This window comes from Pocillopora verrucosa, chromosome 8 (assembly GCF_036669915.1).
Source record: "Pocillopora verrucosa isolate sample1 chromosome 8, ASM3666991v2, whole genome shotgun sequence".
In the NCBI taxonomy this organism is placed as follows: Eukaryota; Metazoa; Cnidaria; class Anthozoa; order Scleractinia; family Pocilloporidae; genus Pocillopora; species Pocillopora verrucosa.
The window spans coordinates 16723041-16727934 of NC_089319.1; positions in this window are offsets into that span (position 1 = coordinate 16723041).

A 4894-nucleotide genomic window follows, 5' to 3' on the forward strand; every position below is an offset into this window, starting at 1 on the left:
GATTCCACTGTGAAATTGTTTTGAGATGTTTATGGTCTTACGTAGTGTCACGGCAGAAACTGAAAAGATTATATCTTTGGATCTCCATAATTTGCTGATTTAGACGATAAAATGCTCTCTCTTCGAAGAAAATATATTTTCACTCTAGTTTCATGATGCGACAGTTCTGCAAGGAAAACTTTTGTTTTTAATCACGTACAATCCTGAAATGATCGGGAGATGTTTATCGTCTCGTGCTGTCTACCGTAGTGTCACGGCGAGAACGGAAAACCAGAAATCACAAAGGGAGAGATCTCAACTGAGTATTTAGTGCGAGTGTCCAACTTCGAAGGCACTCCGAAGAAAACATTAAGTAACACCAAGAAACATTGGGTCAAAATTGGATCAAGATCAGAATTCTTTTCGCCTACTTGAGGAGTCAGTAGCCAAAAAAGGGAATGTTTAAAAAACCTCTCAAATGAAACGTGAGAAAATGATAGCTAATGATGCACGGGTCTTGACCTCAAATATTCCACGCATTGTGTAATTGCGCCATTTTAGGATCGAAAATTCAAGAGGGAAAAAACTGAGAGTATTCATGTGACGTTAACTGTAAGATCTGAAGGCGTTGTAACTGCGAGACACCGCAATTTTTTTTATACCCCCGCTTTATTTGAAACTGGAAGGACCATAAGATTGTTTTATCCTTCTTACAGAAATAAATAAAACAACTCAGAAATATCATTATAGACATGACTGAACACATCCAAATTATCACGACAGATCCTTCCAGACCTTTTGCCGTAATTTCCTTAAGGTTCAATCCACTCGTGAATTGGTAAACAAACCAGACCAACAAAAAAGACACTGTCTGCCTAATGACTTCTGCCCATCCTACCTCCAGCCCACAAAAACTTTTTTCCAATTCTCATCACAACGAACGCACAAGTTTTCTTATCACACGGCTGCCCAAAAATAAGAGAGAATTTATTCCATAAGTCTTGGAAGTTCACATAAATCGAATTCAACCGTACCTATATTCAACAAGTCCAAGAAATCGATACAAAACTTAAGCCATAACATGAATGACCTGTCATACTCCAAGAGCCCTTTGATTGAAATAAAGCTTTGATCATGAACTTTGAAGTGGTGTGTTTGTCTCAAGCCTTCATATGGTCTGATTTCCACATATTAATATTTGCGTAGTCACCAAACAGATGAGAGATAAAACCACCAGAAAAGTAAACTTATGGCCTGTCACGAAAACAACTTTCGCTTTTCCCTATAAAAATTCGCTGCTTCTTCATGTACTAAGCCAATAACAATATAAGGCACATATGGAAAAATCAGTGTTTGTACACCCCTGAACGTTGAAAATTTATCAAGTCGAAGGAACAGTTTTGTTCTCGGTCCGCATTTTTGTCAACAAAATGAACACATATCGGTTAAGACGATGAAACGTACGGACCACCTGCAGAGTTGTCAATTGTTTCTCGAATATTGCGCGTGTTAAATATTCAATAGTGACATCTCATTTACATTACATCGACTTAATATTAAGAATCTCTCATGTTTTTCCAATGTAGTTGTATCCAATATTGGTTTGTGCCACCTCACATGCTACTCGAAAATCATTACTTTCACTGCCTCCTTAAAAACGAGTTTTGGGGTTCTCAGAACCAATGGTGCTATTAAGACTTTCATTTCTCTGTGAATTAGCACATGGGGTCAGTTTATTCACTACAATGTCAGTAGAATATTCGTCCATAATGTCACTTAAGGCTTTTTTTAGGAATCTCCAAAGAGATCTTTGCCATTTGGCAAGTCTGTATGTTTGTAGGCAACAGGATTGCTTGAAACCACACCATGAAACATTATAACAAGTATGCTCCCCAAAGGCATGAAGAATAATAATAACAATAATAATAATAATAATAATAATAATAATAATAAAATCTTTATTACCGTGTCAATGTATTTAGCTCATAGAGCTAATTGGGGACACCTACTACTACAAAATTAATAAAAAACTATGTACAGTATCATAATAAGTAACAATATAGCCGATAAACTATGCATTAAAATTTAAAAATATTTAGAAATATTAACAATGTTCAGATAACATAAAAATACTTGTACAATGCAGATAATTAGAAAAAATCACGTGCTGCAAAGATTGCAGCAGTTGCCACTGTCTTCCACTAGGCTGGCCAGGTCAACTCTACGGATTTTAGTTTTAAAGATGCTAAGGCTTGGTAGTTCACGCATACCATTTTCTAATTTGGACTAGATATATGGTCCTTGATACCTAAGTGTGTGTTTACCATTTTTTTAAATCGTGGTATTTCAAAGTCACTATTCCTAAGGTTATAACGAGTACCCTTTCGAGTAAATATCTCAGATATGTAGCTAGGTACTAGATCGTTCTTTACTTTATACATTAGTATTACTATGTCCTGTAAGCGTCTATTATGAAGCGTAGGTAACTTAGCACGCTTAAGAAGTTCCTCATGTTTTTGAGACCTTGCTTTAAAGATTCAGGATCTCCCACATTTTGGCTAACAAAAACTGAAGCACTTGGTGATGTAATTTATAACCTTTGGACTGAGAATTGAGCAATTTGATCCTTTGAAGAGGTCTCTAAGATTGTATAGTCTAGTATTAAGGGATCTCCTGGCATGAACAACATCGGACCATTTCTCAACACCACAAGGGACTTTGTTCTTTATGTCTGCAAGGGTTGTTGAGTCATCATCCCCTACATAAATTGAAAATTTGACTCCAGATTGAGGAGCTTTTCTCCACAGTTCACAGGCAACATCCCTTTCCACTGATTTTGATGATCCATTGTGATTTTTCGATAATCATGCTTTTTTTCTTTCCCAGTTAATTTGTTATGGCTACATACTCAACACATCTTGCATCTTGTGGAGTAACTCAAATTTTTCCCAGTAGCAGGACCCATGGCAGCCCCATGACCAGTTGCAGAGTTGTGTTCCCTTCCCCTTTTTTGCCAACCCATATCATAAGAGACAGCTACTCCAGGGAGACGGTCTGCTGATAGACCAGAAGATTTCTCAGCAATTTTTTTTTCTAAATTTGAATTAAATTTACAGCTATCTGTAGCAACCTTCTCTAGAGCATTTCCAACTTCTCTTTCTCTTCTTTTAAACAGGTTGTGATTCATTGTTGGTACATTCATTGTAGAGAGTAAATTATTTAAGTGGGTATTCCCCATGCCAGAATGTAGAAATCCCAATAATGCCCTTATGTTGATATCGCCAACAAGACCAAAAGGACCACAGCTTCCAGCTCTGTGTTCAGCAGAGGATTTTACTTGATTTAGGTGACCACAGAAGCTGCATTTAATGCTGAAGATACTACTGAGACCACTTTGTTTTTCTTCCATAATGTTTACAAGGGATAATGGACCTGTGGGTGCAATAAATGGCCTAAAGAGTAAAGTCATTTATTTATGCATAGAAGCAAATAGTTAGAGGAAAGCAAACACATTTTTTTTAAAGAAAGTGGAAGTTCAAGATGAAAGGAGGTAAGATATCGTACGCTGAAATTTGACCAGCAAGAGTAGTCATATTTGAGCCTGTCTAAATGCCTATATTCAATAGCTAAAAAAGTTTCCTGCACTGCGTTAAACAATACTTGTAATGTTTTAAAATGTTTTATGTTACCTAAAAATTATTTTACCTACCTTATGGTTGGGAACTTACACAACAATACCAGAGACAAACATTTCAATACACTCATATGAGATTTATAAAAGGATCTATTATTTTTACCGATTTATTTTGTTTTGTGTGCCTTTTTTTTTTTCTTTTTGAGAAAAATATTTCCGAAGACTCCTTCAGGAACTTACCTCTTTTGCAGCTTGACCAAGATTTCAACTCGTTTCGAAGAACTGGAAGTTCAATCAGTCTTGTACTACAAATATCAACCTCGTATTTAGTGTGCTGTAATGATAAAATTTTTGCCTAGCTATTTGATTTCGGGTGTTTGATTATCAAGAATAAAAAGAAGAAAAGGAAGGAAGAAAACGTAACAAATCTCAGTCGAACCAGCCGAAAGGCAACAGCGATGTAACACATAACTTACCTGTTGTGACCTCGTTTTTATTCTCCTTGGAGATTCGCAGTCCCCTTCTTCTTCAGGCAGATTTTCTTTAACTGGGGTTCTCTCTTTTTTTGCTGTCGCGAGATTTCGTATCGATTGGATTTTTCGTTTCGATGCGAAGCAACCTTTATGTCGCCGAGAATCGTCTTCTTTATTTTCGTTTCTGTCTCCTTCATACACAGTGGCCGTTGATACATCAAATACACGCTGGTGGGCAAACTTCTTACAAAATAAGACAAAAGTTTCGTAGACCGAAAAAAGCCTCGCGCCGCCATATTTGTTTTGAATTTTTCGCCTTTTAAATCTCGCGCTCCCTTCGCGCTTTTCTTTAGCGCGTTACGTATGAGAGTGACCAACTCCCGCGAGGAAACTGGTACCAGCCACCTTAAGTTGGTAAATTCTGAACCAACATCACACCAACCAACTCGCGCGCAAAGAAATAAGAAAGTATGAAGACTTGAAATTATATTAAGAACGATCGTGATCAAGAAACGGGCAAGGAATATTCCATAATAGTGCAAATAATCGTGAAAGATGATCGCGGAAAAACAATTGCGTGACGCCCGGTAAGTTGTAAGATGACGTGTTATCACCTATCAGACGGAAAAACAGTATAAATCCTCAGTCTGCATTTTGCACCTAGTCTGCATTTTGTACCTGGTCTACATTCTGCATTTTGTACTGACCGGATTAGTATTGCTGTTTTTGTTCGAGCGAGCCTCAAGTCCGGACCGAAATAATATTGGAGCTCGAAAAAAATGCTAGTGAGACTATCTTGGGCGCTATG